At 38.8% G+C, this 15,872-nt stretch overlaps 1 pseudogene; it reads left to right on the forward strand.

Annotated features, from left to right (window-relative positions):
• Window positions 1-15,872, forward strand: part of LOC122796870 — a 174,847-nt pseudogene that overhangs the window by 51,301 nt on the left and 107,674 nt on the right.

Below are 15,872 nucleotides of genomic sequence, written 5' to 3' on the forward strand. Positions count from 1 at the left end.
CTGACCACTAGCCATGACAGCATAACACTTGAGAGACATGTATCGGGAAGAGTGCATGGTGTATGCACCTATCCTGCTGTCATTTGCAGGTATGGAGTTGGACAGTGGAACAGTTGTACATGGTGTATTAGTATACCCTTCATACAGCTACTACAAACATTTCTTTACCTGTGAGACCTGTGGAGAAAATATCTGTTAACACTATCTGACTTTCTACAAATATTCAAGATTTCTTTAGTGTGTGTGTGTGTGTGTATATATATATATATATATATATATATATATATATATATGTATACATATACACAGATCTCAGTACCACTCCCTGGATTCAAACCATGTCTGGGTATGCAGAAATGAGCATCAAAGCTATTTCTCATCACACTTAGCTACTGGGGAAAGGCTGTCTCTTCTTTGACTGATTTCTGCCTAATATTCTGTTGGTTAGACATCTGACCTTGTAATCCTGACATTCATGCATGACTGACAGTGTACTGTGTATTAATCCTTTGAAATAATACAATCTGGAAAGCAAAAGTTAGCACAAGGCAATACTGCAGGGGACACACTGACTATCATACATTACACATTACTATTCAGGGTTCAGGTCTTAGTGCATAACATATTTCATATTTCAAAAAACTAATACTTAGAAAAAACAAATAGTCCAAAAAGAGCACAAACAGCTTGAAACCAGGAGTAAAACCAAACGATTTATTAAACAAAAGTGAGCACTTTCGCCTGGTGACCATCACCAGACTTCTTCAGACAAATTCAAACAATAAAATGTAAAACTTTTATACACCCTTAATCAAATAATTAATCAATTACACTCTAGTTACACTTAATTAATATTAAACTTGATTGATATAAGCAGCTCAAAACTCTGTTAAGCCTAAAACTGAAACCCAGCTAAAAAATCACACGTATTCTATCCACAGCAAATACGCAACTACACTAATATATGAATAAATATTACAAAAAGGCCATCTGAATTTTATATATATATATATATATATATATATATATATATATATATATATATATATATATACACACACACTATATATATATATATATATATATATATAAATATGTGAAAAATGTATATATATGCATACAAAAAATGTATACATAAAATTCATGAATATCAAAATAAAAGAATATATAAAAATATGTATACATATATTAGTACCATTAAAGTAACCCACTTTCATCTATCAAAAACCTGCAATTTAAGCTTACTAGAAATGGATATCACATCATTGAGTCCAGGTGAGAAGTAAGCATTTAAGAAACCTTGCCACCAAGTTTCTTTCTCCTCAACCAGGAGAAATAAACTTGGTGGCAAGTTAGTGAGGAGAAAGAAACTTGGTGGCAAGTTTTCTTAAATGCTTACTTCCCACCTGGACTCAATAATGTAATATCCATTTCTATAAGCATAAATATACAGATGAATGTGGGTTACTTTAATGGTTCTAATATGTGTATACATATTTTTGTATATATTTTTTATTTTTATATTCATGATTTTTTATCTATACATTTTTTGTATGCATATATACATTTTTCACATATTTTTATATATATTATATATGTTTTATATTATTTATATATATATATATATATATATATATATATATATATATATATATATATATATATATCTATATATATATTTAAATAATTCACTTGGTCTTTTTGTAATGCTCTTTTTGGAATATTTCATATTTCATTTATATTTTGTTTTACAGCTCCACAATCTACAGTTTTACATAACAGCTGTTTCTCAGATCAACCTCAATTAATGCATGCTGTCAAAGCCATATTTGCTGTGAAGAACCTGCACACATTCTATTTCTACAACATATCAGAGTAAACACAATAGTTTGTGGTGTAAATATTTTAGTAACATGACACAGTGCTTTACTACTGCATATCCTGTAGATCGATATTAGGCTGACAAACTTTATTTATTCAGTAGACACATAATATATTATATCTACTAGCAGTAAGCAATGTACTCCTTCTTATTTATTGCACTATATACTGCAAGATAGATCTGATAGTCTGTCCGCATGGGTCTCCACATTGCTACCCTTCGCCGCATCTGTAGGGGGAAAAACAAACATTATGCATACCTGTCTATCACATACTCAGACTAGAATTTAGTACAGCTATGGATGAGATACTTACAAATTACTGGAGCATTCCATGTCTGAGCATCTTGGATCCACTGGGCCAAGAGTGCCTCTTTCCTATGCTTTAGGTTGGCATAATGATGCTGCACCTGCTCACCAGTTCGGGGGATTCCAGTGGCACTGGTGAGGTCACATGCCAGATGGTCCCAGGGCTCCACTTTGCACTGTGAGCCCTGGTACTGGCCCTGCAGCAGTCTGTTGTCATGGTGTTCCACAAGGTGCACGGCCATGATCATGGACTCCAGAATGCCCCAGTACTGCGCCCAAAAGCATGCTCCCTCTCCAACATGGTTCCTGCACAGATCAAACTACAATGGGTTCTGACTGTATTCCCACCTGTGCAGTTTAAATAAGGCCATATTTCCACCCTTTGCCATCATTGGACCATTTTGAAAATATTGAGCACAGCTCAGCGGTGCGCAAACCCACTATGCTGAGTTGAGAAGTGCTTAAAGGGGAAAATGATGAGCAGTGCTTAGCCGTACTCAAATCAGCTTAGCTGAGCTGACTGCTACTAAGATGTAACGTCTAAGCAATGCTCAAACCGGCTCAGCACAGCTAAGCACTGCTTAACATTGCTCAGTTTTCATTTAAGAAAGTATTTCAGAACTGTAAATTAATCATTACTGACATATTATTAAGTGCATATGATTTACGTTACATGACGTCCCCCATGTGCTTTCATTACATTAACCTGGTGTGTGAGTATATTGTATGGGACACTGGAATTTACATAGGTAATTTCACATATTTTATCCACTGACACTTCCATTTTGGACCAGCTACAGTCCCCTGGTTAACAAATATCAGTTATTACATAATTTAAAAATATGGACTGCAGTGGTGGTGCTGCAGTAGCATTGTCACCTCACAGTAAGATGTTGTCCTGTTCAATTCTCAGCTAGAGCGTCTTCTGTGTGGAGACATGCGTGAATGGGCATACCTTCATTGAAGGTTGTGTGTCAGGGCCGGCAACTCGGCATGTACAAATATACTGCCAATCATTAGCGGACAGATGATCTGCTGTGGCGACCCCTAACTGGGAAAATCTGAAAGAAGAAGAAGAAGATTTGGTAATGCACTACCTGTCATTCTATCCACTTTCTAAGTCTGTATGTGCAATATCAGGATTGAAGTCACTAAATAATGGCATACATTTGAGTTCCAGACTCCTAATCCTTCAGGAAATGCTATGTTAATACAAACCCTGTTCCTCTATCAACCTTCTAAGTTTATGTGAACTGTATTTAAAATATGTCCCTATTTTTGGACCTTTGTCCCCCCATTTGGTTGCCCTTTGTCTGCAGTTTGGCCACTAAGAGTTTTACAGGTATGGCTGTGTCTCTGAGGGCACACTTGTATTGTAAAGTGCCGTACGGCAATTTCACAATGCAGGGGGGCTGTGACAGTATCTGTCACACCCCCCCTGCATTGCTTCCCATTCACACTCCAGCTTTCAGTGTCCGCGGATACTAAAAGCATTGTAAAGTGATGTATGGCACTTTCACAATACAGGGGGTATATGACAGTACCTGTCACACAGCCCCTGCATTTATGTCCATTTCTATTACTCTTTCAGTGTCCAGGGACACTGTTTTACTTTTATTAGTTGCTTTCAGTGTCCACAGACACTGAGAGCACTTAAAAAGAGCCATACAGAACTTTGAGAGTGTAGGGGGCATGTTGGATCTGCAAGCACTACTGCAACATGCCCCCTGCACTCATTCAGTGTTCGTGTACCAGATCCGTTATCAGCAGCAGGCTTTCATGAATATGTAAGGCGTGCTGCTGAGATGACTATGCGGATCCAAACACCATTCACTCCGTGCAGGAATAACACTATTCCTACAAGAGTTTACTGAATCCTGGGGGCTATTATTTGTATTAGAGAACATCACCCCTCCCACACTCCACATGTTGGGGAGCAAGCCTTCCAAACCCTCTAGTCTTATACATTCCAACACCAAGGCTTTACAAACTTGGAGAAAAGAAAAGAAAATTTAAAAACAAAAAAGAAGTAAATCATTTATATTGCTGTAATATGACAAACACCGTCACCAAATAGTAACTCCTCTGTTTATGATCGACAAGTTGCAGCCTCATCCACTGGCAGATAAACCACTAGTAGAAAAAGTGGTATGTTTATGGGTAAGATTTGAATAATGTTTACAACTACTGCTGCAGACGTTCTTGAGCCTGAGGAACTATGTGACGGCCATATGACTAAGGATTTTTTTAATTCTTATTGTGTGTGCAGATACTTGTGCTAAACCCTTTGTAAATACTTTCCTTTTTTTGTCTCTCCCCTCCCCCAGGCTTCATACTTTCTGTCTTCTACCCCAGTGCATCCAGTCCATCACCAGGTTTAGCAGTCCCTCCTTTCATCCTCTGACTAATACCGTTTTTAGGGGGACTGGGGACAGTGTGGAAATTAACAGAGAACTGGGGGTCTTACTGGCAATGTGGATTTTTTAAGTTATGCCCTTAACTGTTGTCCCCCTCCCTGATCCATCCCAGAATCATCCAGGGATTATTCTTCTCTTCATGGAACATATCTCCCCTCAGAGAATACCAGGATGAACATCCCTCCCCATGAGGTAGATACACCCATCCATCCCTGCCAGCACCTCTGTCATCCAAGTTTCTGTTGAAATCCATGTTTCCTGGGTCATGTTTAGAGCTTTATCCTCCTATGCCATGTCAATGACACTTTCTAAATAATCTTGGGAATTTTTATAGGTTATATGAGAGAGAGTGGCGAACTGGAAATGAAAATATGCTATATGAAACCGTAAATATTTCCAATAAAGAATGCCTTGTTGGGATGTGAATGTATGTATCATCCATGTTCAGTCTTGCCATTCTGAACTCATTTGCTTCAAAGAATTCCTCCCCAAAAAATTCAAAACTAATTGGTCCAGTGCAGGTCTCCACGTGTTGCCTTCATCTGAAACAAGAAATAGTTTAAAATAAAATATTGCCTCTTTTTTTGGTTTGGAACCCACTGTATGATTTTTGTGATTTTAAATATTTGTACTTGATGTTTTGTAATGTAACATGATACTTTGTAATTGAAAATATCTGCATTTGATTTTTGAAATATTGTGATTTTGGAGCTTTCCTCCCCAGGCATCCACTGAAAATGAGCACTTTCTGGCACACTTGGATTTTCCCAATAAATAAATGTTAAATAAATAAATAAATAATAACTCACTTGTACTCATTGCTGATTAGAACAATTATCAGGTATAAACCCCCTTTTGGGATGCATCTTACTAAACATATTAAACAATTAGAAAGACCCCAATGTTCCCATCCAAAAGGATCACATGCCTAAAGTCCCTGAAGTATCAAGAGAGGCTGGAAGCACAAATGTTTTATTCAGTGTCTTATAGAATTTTGAGGAGAGATCTCTGTCTTGCATACCATGCCATTAGAGACATGACTGTCCTAGACCTCCTGTTACTCTGCAAATCTAATATCGCCACCAATACTAGAACCAGGGGTGTAAATCTTCACTAACAGATAAAACATGTTAAAGGGACGGGATTATATCCTAGCATATCCCAAATCTCTGGAATAAGCTTCCCCTAAACGTTATGCTGTGCAACTCACTATCTTTCCTTAAACATAAACTAACTGATTAGATAGGTATCTGCAAATTTACTCCAGGATTGTCTGGTATGGTCCACTTGGAGAAAGTAGGTGCAGTCTGAGAGAAGGTGATACCAAGGTGTGAATGGTCATAGGAATCTGTGGCCTTGGAATATTTATGAATCTATGAATCTGATTTCATAAACTATAGTAACCAAAATCTCATTGAGAAAGACCTCCAGCAGTTTAGTTTTCTCAAGGGGATACCTTGCCTACTTAATCTAGTTAAATTCTTTGAGAAGGTCACAAAGGCAGTAGACAGTGGTCATTCTGTCCACATTGGTCAAAGTATTCAACACCATATCCCATCTTGCTTTGCAAATAAGCAAAGAGACTTAAATGAAGACCCTTTCATAATGAGATTGATAACCAACAGGCTAAAGGATAGAACTCATATAGCTAGAGTGGCCAGCCTATTCTTAGAAAGTATGAAGGTAACAGGCAGTGTATCACAGGACTCAGTGCTAGGACTGCTCCTTTTTGATATTTACTTCTTTGATCTCCAGATAGGAAACCATGACCTTCATTTAACTAAGTCTGTAGATGACTGCAAGTTGGGCATTATTGCCATATCCCCCTCTGCTATCCAGTCACTGCAGTAAGAACTAATATTCACAAATCAATGATGTACTGAAAAAGTACTAATGTGAAATGCAAAAAAAAAAAAAAAAACTGTTGCATTGTGCATTTTGACATTTGGTTAACTCTCCTCCTCAGAGTCCAGTATGACCATTATTGCAGTCAGGAACAACAGAGTGATCAGGAATCTTTGTGCCTGAGTGGATAATTCCCTTTCCTTTAACCACCATGTAGTAAAAGTAGTCAAGAAGTCATTCTACTTAACAAAACAAATATCTTAAAGCATATCATCCCTCTATATGTAGCCCTTATTAAGCCACTTATTCAGTACAATGCTCATTATGGGATGTATCTGTCTATACACATCAAACAACTGCATATACCTCCGAGGTTAATAACCAAACAGATTACCTACCAGGACAGGCCTGAAGCTCTCTCCCCATACTCATTATCTTATAGGCCCTTGCTAGGAGTCTTTTATTCCATGCCAGAGACCCTACTCATCTTGATCTCTTGCATCTTCACAAGATCAATATCCTACAAATACCAAAACTAAGGACTTAAATCTCCATCAACGTGCTGGAGGGACAAATTTATTACCCATCATTTGCCCCACCTCTGGAACACACATCTCCTACAGGTTGAATGGCACTTTTATCTGAAGAAAGAACACTGCAGCATGAGCCTTCATTGTAGCTTGAATTCAACTAAAAATTTGTAGAAATGCTGGCTGAAATGCCAGTTTATGGAAAAGCATAATGCTGTCAAGTCCTTGACTAGTAAACTTTCTATACACAAGTCTGTTGTATAAACAATTGAGCATTTACTGTAAAAAACAAAAAAAAAACTTATTCATGGAGGCTGCAAAAAAAAAAAAAATCAAGCATAATGCACATACACCATTTAAATATTCCAAGAAAGGCAGGACAAAACAGATGTAGTTATGCACTCTGGTCTGAGACCAATAATCTTTCTGCAGTTTTACAAAAATAGTTGAGTAGTAGCAGCCAACAACAAACACAGTTTTCTTGCCGGTGGAGGTTGTACAAAATGAAATAAAAAGTTTATGTACCAGATTACAGTAAAATGGTCAGTCCTGATGTATAAATGTCTTGGTTAAAAGTTGTTTCAAGCGCTAACAGCTTTCTGTAAGGTAATATCAAGAGGCTGTTCTTGTTGTTTTCTTGCAGTGAAAAGTGACAAGATGTTCATTCCAGGCATACCATAGTATTCCAGCGTAGATTGTTAACAGCATCTTCATTTGGTTTAATGATGTGAATGAAGGCAGAAGTATAAACTGAAGCAGAATATCCAGGACTGAAAGGAGAATAACACTATTCTAATTCTCCCAGAGCAAGTGAGGTGACTAAAACAGAGGTGAAGTACCTGTTAGTCAACAGTGATCATACCACAGAGTGACTCACAATCCCTGAGATGTAACTGATAGCTCTGCAACTAAAGGATGGTTCAGTTTAGTCTTCTAGGAAACTCAATAAGGAAAAAAAGAAGTAATAAATAAATATGGTACGGAAGTGCTGGGCTGATGCCTCAAAGAAGAAGTAAGAAAGGGAATTAAGTTCCATAAAAAGAGCAGAACAAAAGATGTTTGTAAGAAGAAAACTGGCAGAGCTAAATGGATATGTAAGAAAGTTTGGACTGGCTTGCCATACAACTTCAGGTCAAGCCTTATTTGACAGAAGTTTGTCTCGTTTGATTTTTTTTTTTTTTTTGTTCTTATTAAGATAAAGTTGAATTGTTTATTAATAATGTTACAGGTCATTGTATTGCTGGTGGGATTACAGTTTGTATTTTACGGTATTAGACTGCTTTACAGTTGTTTAAACCAGTTTACTATCATATAGTCGACACTCAAAAGATAGACCCACCTCAAATGTCGACTAAAACGTTGAACATGGAAAGTCAAGAAGGTCAGAATGTCACAAACACACTTTCTGTTGTGAATTTGACATTTCTCAACATCTGTGGTGTGCAGTCTGACACGCACACCATGTGATGTGATGATTTTGCAGGGGGGCAAGCCCCCCTGCACCCACACACCCCATGCACATTATATATTTCAACTCTGAGATCACACTACAGTGGGGAAAAGGGTAAATTTCCCAATCCCCACTGTACTGCAATCTCTAGTGACATGATCAACTTCATCTGTGTGAATGCACTGTGCATTCACTGAACTGAGATTCGCACAACTGAAGGTTCGGCAACATGTGTCAGCCAATCATTATTCAACATCCCATGGTCACCGAACCTTCCCTCAAAATTTTAAATGTAAACTGTTTAAACCTAGTTGGTGTGACATTCATATTCTGGTGCAATGCAGAATAGATGATTTATTTATTTATTTTCATATTTTTTTTCTCTCTTGAATGTCGTAGCACTCAATTCTCTCTTATTCATGATTTGTTTTTCCCTTTTGGGAGGAAATCAGCAAGGGAGACCTACACCCACGGAGCCATCTAGGCTTTTTACATGCCCTGATTTGTCTTTACAACTGTTCTAACATTCAAATGTCCAACTATAGCGCCCCTTGGACATTTATACTTCCAGTATCTCCTTTAATTTTCATATACAGTACAAGATGGGCATATATCATGACACTTCTGCTGCTTCTGCTGTGTTGCCTATCTTCTTGTAAGTATAAGTAGTGTAGTGTAGTGCATCAAACTGCAGTGATGCAGGAAGGGAGGGTAGACATTGCTAGCAACACAGAAACATGGGCCAGTGACACAAAGTGGTCAGAACGTGGAGATGTCTGGGTACAGGTTGTTCAGCAATGACATAAAAGGGGGGTAGAGTTGGAGCAGCAATCTTTAAAAATGGAAGGCACCAAATGTGAGTTCATTGAGGAGGAATATTATCCCATTGAAGAGGAAGACATAGAGCAGGGTCAGAACACAAGTTAAGTACCTTGGTTATTAAGGTAGAGGAAGAGAGACAGAGAGATGGTAGACTGTTATGGTGTCTTGACCCCCCCAGACACATCAAAGGAGGATGAGGTCTATAAAGGTGTGGGGTAGGAGGCAGAAAATACTCAGGAGAGATATGATTCTAGAAGGAGAAAAGTAGGAGATTTTGAGCTCAGCAGTAGATGGGAAGTAAGTAATGATTAAGGTCTTGGATCATGAGAAGATCAGCCAGCTTGTGCTGGACTGTAGCAAAAGAGACAGAATTCTGGATCTTGTCTTCACCATGGCAGAGGGTTTATGGATGTCCTGCTGAACATATCATTAGCCAACACTGGTCATACTCATGTGTTATTTACATTGTAGAGGAAAGTAAGACTACAAAGGCAATCATATGGGGGGTTTAGAGGAGTGGAGTATGCTGTGCTAAGGAGATGGTGAAAGATGAATTAAGATATTGGGAGCAAACTGAGTGAATGGACCTGTGATGAAGACTTATGGACAACAAACAACAAACATAGTAAAAAGACATTGTGAATACAAAGGAAAATAAGGCTAACATTTAGTTCAAATGGTATAACATAAAAGAAAAATACAGAAGTGAATATAGGGGAGGAGAATGCACAGTATAAGAAGGCTAGGAAAAGGGCAGTGGGAGAGGAAGTTGAATGGGACTTGACATAAAGGTGAAAAGGGGACAAGACCAAAAAGGAGTAAGGAGAAACAGAGCTGGCCAAGCTGTGCAAAAATGGGAGGAAGACCAGGGGAAATCTGGGAAGAAGTGGGGATACTGAAATAATTATTTGCTTCAGTGTTCACCATACCTCTCAACTGTCAAGATTTTCGCAGAATGTTCAGATTTTTGCCTCATATATTTGATCTGTTCCTCATCAAATTTGTGATTTTTGGGGAAATAATTGAGGACTGAACTCAGTTGGTAATGATACACATTTGAGTTTCAGATTATCCTTCAGAAAATGTGTACTAATGCAAAACCCATATTCTAGCTAATTTCTAAGCTTACAGGATCAATATTTAAAATTTGTCTCTATTTTTGGGCATTTGTCCCCCTACTATTTCTGGCTTTGTCCAGATTTCTTGTGCTAAGAGATTGAGAGCTATGGTGTTCTGAAAGGAAAGCTAGGGAAGGGCGTCATTTTAAGACTGAGGTAGGGAAGAACAGGGCCAGTAGTAAACAGCAAAATGATACATAGGGAGAAAAGTAGAGAGTAATGACTGAAGTTGGCTAAGGTATAGGGGAAGGATCCAATGTGCTGTCTCACAAATTGCTCAGGACTCTGGCCATTGTGATGTTAGATTCATTGATGGAGATGTACAGACAACTGGGTATTACAGAAGTGCCTGAAGACTGGAGGAAAGCAGATATGGTATACGAAAACAAGGGCAAGAAAAGGAGAATCCAGAAGACTATAAGTCTTACAGCAATGGCAGAGAAAGCCATGTACAGAATCTTGAAATGAAGACTGGTTGCTTTCTTAGAAGACAAGTTGCAGTACAGCAACCAAAACAGCCTCATGGCTGGTCAGAACTGCTACTCAAACCTGATCTAGTCTTTTGACTGGGCTGCAGATGAAGTTGACAAGGGCATACCAGTCGATATGGTCTTTCTGGACTCCAACCCATATGACACTACTCCACATAGTTAACTGATAGGAAAATTCTGAGTGCACATTAGAAGACTGCAGACCTTGGTTGATGCGTGGATGAAGAATAGGACACACATCATTCTAGTAAGAACAGGAATAAAGAAAGAAGGCAACTAGTGGAGTTTTACAGACCTGGATCCAGCATTCCTCAGTGTGTTTATTTCAGACATATCTAAAGGATGCAGATCGGTTTTCGCTTCTTTGGCAATGACAACAGAATGGGTGAAACAGTCAAAGGAAGGATATGGAAAAGATGTCCAAATGATTAGAAAGGCAACAGTTATTTATTTACTGCTTTTGTATACCAGGAAAGTCCAACTGGGCACAAGTCCCATTTTCAGGAGAGGCCCAGGGAGAAATGTTCCATTTTACAGAATGAGTGGAAGACAGCTATACAAGATTTATATAATAAACATACATACATATAAAGACTAGTAATGATATAACAGTTAATCAAAAAATAATAAATGTACATACAAATAATAAATATACCATTATACTCATTCAGCAGAGGAATAATATTCTGATTGACCCAATCTATGTTTCAGTTTGCATATGAATGTAAACTATAAATATTCTACTATTTAGTAAATATATTACTAATTATTTTATCTAAGTAAACCTAATTATAATTCATCCATTAGTGTATTCTTATGTAAGTAACCTATTGTATACTATGTGTAACAAAGTTACATAAATGTGGAGCTGTGTATAGTATGTGTAACAGAGTTTGTAAATGTGGAGCTTTTCTCTCCGAGCCTCCACTGAAAACTGGTTATGTAACCCAGTCGGACTACCCTGGTAAACAAATGTCAAATAAATAAATGTACATACTTAAAATAGTAAATGAACATACATAGAATTAATGATATGTCAGGTAAAGTGCTTTGCAGACAAATGTGAACTACTACACTTGGGCACATTAGCCCTCGTGTGAAGTATCAGTAGGGAGTTGGAACTGATGATTACAAAGAACGAAAAGGATATGTGAGTGCTGATCATACTTGGATTAGACTACCAAAGTCTAGTAGACAGAGGAAGCCTTTAAATATTTGACAAGCCATGTCCCTTTAAAGCAACCCTAGGTTATCAAAACTTGTCAGATACATTTAGGAAGCATGGCTAGGCTTACAAAAGTCCCCATGAGTTGTTAGCCTAGAAATCACCTATGGACCTATCAACCTAAGAGCATACTGAGAAAGCAGTGAAAGCAGAAAGCTGGGCTACATTTTAAGTAAGATAATTCCAGAAGAAAAGATGTAATGTTCTGTAGTCACTAGGCTGTAGTCAGGCTATACTTTGAGTGTGGTGAGCAGTTTGGGGTCCGTACAAGGAAAGGGAATATCAAGCTACTAGATGGTATTCAGAGGATGTAAGATTTCAGGTATGATAAGACACTTGCTGGATGCCTTCTCAGTGAAGACCAGAACAGAAGGGTAGATATGACAGAGTATATAAAATCATATAGTGGCTCATTCTAAACTGGCAAAATGAGGGAGGGGTGAGCACAGGCATCACATTTTAAGGACTAACTAGTCCCTGGATCTCTGAAGGTACTTTTTCACAGATAGGGTTATGAACCGCTGATTTGCACTACAAGGATGGTTGTAAAAGAGAATATACAAATGTATTTATGAGAGCATGGGATAGGTGGCAAGAAGGTGAAGGCTGGGATGTAGTAGAATAGAAAAGTACACTAAAGAGTAGCCTGTATAAGCTTACTACCTCTTTCTGTAATCAAGCAAAGTCATTTCTTAACATATTGTAGGGTGGGGGTTAATGAGGCATCAGCTCCCCTTCAATGGGTTTATTCTGCTTTGCTAATTACTGTCACCAAATGGTATACTTCCAGTGTGTTTGTGCTTTTCAACTGATTGGATAAATGAAACTGTAAGACTTCATTGTCGCACTTTCAGTATTTAGTTGTTGTTTTTAGTCATTTCTTTTTCTGTGTGCCTCCCCCCACCATGCCTTCTGACCATTGAGCTCCTCCCTATTGGATTTTAGCCTAGTCATTCTCTAGAAGTATGGATTCCACCATCAGATCCAGTAGGGCACGAGCCATCTGGATGGGCTGATCCAGGTAAACACCTGGGATTTTGGTGCTCTTACCAGCATTCCAGCAATGAGATTGTATATTGTATGGAAAGCTAAATCCTCTGCTTGGGTGATAATGTGGATACTCATGTCACTGTAGGGACCACCTATACAACTCTACCAGCTGCAAGAATCCCTGCTTATGACTAACAGAAGCTACAGTCACCAGGTTTGGTGGCCATGCCCAAGTCTCCTCAATACCATCCTCAAACCTTATGACACCATCCATCTCCTCCAGCAGCAATCAAGTTGGGGGCAGCAGCATGAGCGTCTGGGTTAATAAATTTAATTCTTTAATCCAGGCATCAGTCACCACAAGGGGAAACCTCATTGTTAATAGGGTTTGTGAATATGGTGCTACTTTATGATGTTTTGATTCTTGCGACTGTCTCACATTAGTCAAAGATACAGATCTATTTGCTTCTTTTTTACTATATAGAAGCCACAATATATACCATACATGTCAAACTCAGGCCTGTGGGTCAAATCTGGCCCGCAGTGTAATTATATTTGGCCCGCAAGAAAATACCAAATGTCTAGTAGAGCTGGCCCGCCGGTATACACCGTTACTACTACAAATCCCAGAATGCTCTGCTGGTGTGTTGGTGTGTCATTCAGGATCCACAAGCGCCCCCTCCTCTGTTGACATTCATTAGCGATCTCATGCTACCAGTCACATTGGGCCACCCCTCTCAAAAATGACCAAATGAAAGGGTGAAAACAGAAGCTTTCTAGAAATGTGAGAAGCAGAATATCTGTTCACAAATGTAAAGGACAGACCTGTTTGTCTTGTGTGCAGAGCCAAAGTAGCTGTAACCAATGAGTATAACATAAGAAGACACTATGAAACAAAACACCACGACAAGTACAAGGACCTAGACATAGCGCAAAAGCACCAGAAAGTAGAGGAAATGAAAAGAAGTTTACTTTCACGACAGACTATGTTCACAAAAGCCATATCATAAAGTGAAGCTGCTGTAAAGGCTAGTTTTATTGTGGCAGCAGAGATTGCAAAATCAGCTCGGCCCTTTAACGAGTGAGAGTTTGTCAAAAAGTGCATGATCAAAGTTTGCGATGTCGTGTGCCCAGATAAAAGGCAATCATTTTTAAATGTGAGCCTTAGCAGAAACATAGTAGCTGATTGTGCATGTGATCTTGCCACAAATCTACATGAACAGCTAATGGCAAAGGGAAAAGATTTCACTGCATTCTCCCTTGCTGTGGATGAGAGCAGCGACACATCTGATATTGCCCAGCTGTCAGTCTTCATCCATGGAGTGGACTCAAATCTGTGCGTTACGGAGGAAGTTTTGGGATTAAAATCAATGCATGGCACAACCACAGCAAAAGAAATCTTTGAAGAGGTTTCCAAATGTGTAACTCAAATGAGGCTACCTTGGGATAAACTTATGGGACTAACGACAGACAGAGCGCCCACAATGTGTGGTCAAAAGAGTGGATTGGTGGCCAGTATTCAGGAGAAGATGTGGGAAGAGAACTTTGCAGGTGAGCTGTTTATCACTGCATCATACACCAGGTGTCTTTGTGTGGCAAAGCCCTGAAGATGGAACATGTTATGAGCACCATAACACAAGTAGTTAACTATATAAGAGCTAAAGACTTGAATCACCGTCTGTTCAAGTCTTTTCTGGAGGAGTGTTGTTCAGAATACGCAGACGTGCCATATCACACAGATGTTTTGAGCTGCGTGAGGAAATTTTTCAGTTTCTAGAAAGCAAAAGGAAAGACACAGCAAAGCTCCGGGATAAAGAGTTTCTGCCTGAGCTGGCATTTCTCTGTGACATCACGAGCCATCTCAATGTGCTGAATCTGCAGCTTCAGGAGCGGGGCCATGTCATCAAAGACATGTACGCTGCAGTGAGGGCTTTTAAAACAAAATTGTGCCTGTGGGAGACTCAGATGCTGCAAGGAAACCTGGGCCATTTTCCTTGCTGCCAAACCATAAAAACACAGATGTCTACCATCATGTTCCCAAGTGCACAGTGTGCTGAAAAACTCAGCATATATATATTTCCATACTCAGCGCCGAGTTTACCCAGAGATTTGCTGACTTTGATGCCCAGAAATGTAGGTTTGAACTGCTTAGTAATCCGTTTGCAATTGATGTGGAAAGTGCACCAACTAACCTCCAAATGGAGCTGATTGAACTCCAGTGTAATGACACGCTGAAGTCAAAGTATGATGCTGTGGGTGCTGCACAGTTTCCATGTTACATCCCTGACACAATGCCCCATCTCCATACCCAAGCTGCTCAAATGCTGTCTATGTTCGGCAGCACATATCTGTGTGAGCAACTATTCGCCTTGATGAAGATGAACAAAACATCACACAGGAGTCGTCTCACTGATGAACACCTTTACTCAATCCTGAGGATTTCCTCAGCTCAGAGCCTGACCCCAAACATTGATGAACTAGCATCCAAGAAGAGATGCCAGGTATCTGACTTGGACCAGTGTGTAACAGAGTAGATCAGAGTGTAGCAAACTGAGCTTGAATGAATGTTATCTTTATGTACTTTTCCTTGCTATTCCAAGGCATGGACTTGAATAATTGGATTTTCATTGAAGGAAATTATTATTGTTAGCTTGTGAAAAAAAAGGTTACAGTTGAAATTTAACTCAGAAGGCTACAAATAGAGAAAGAGGCATAAGATTTTTTGTTAAATTTTATTTAAGAAATGAATGCCACAGATGTGTCTTGTATTTGACATTTGATTTAACATGTTTATA

This window comes from Protopterus annectens, chromosome 3.part0, assembly GCF_019279795.1.
Source record: "Protopterus annectens isolate FY-2018-M chromosome 3.part0, PAN1.0, whole genome shotgun sequence".
In the NCBI taxonomy this organism is placed as follows: Eukaryota; Metazoa; Chordata; order Ceratodontiformes; family Protopteridae; genus Protopterus; species Protopterus annectens.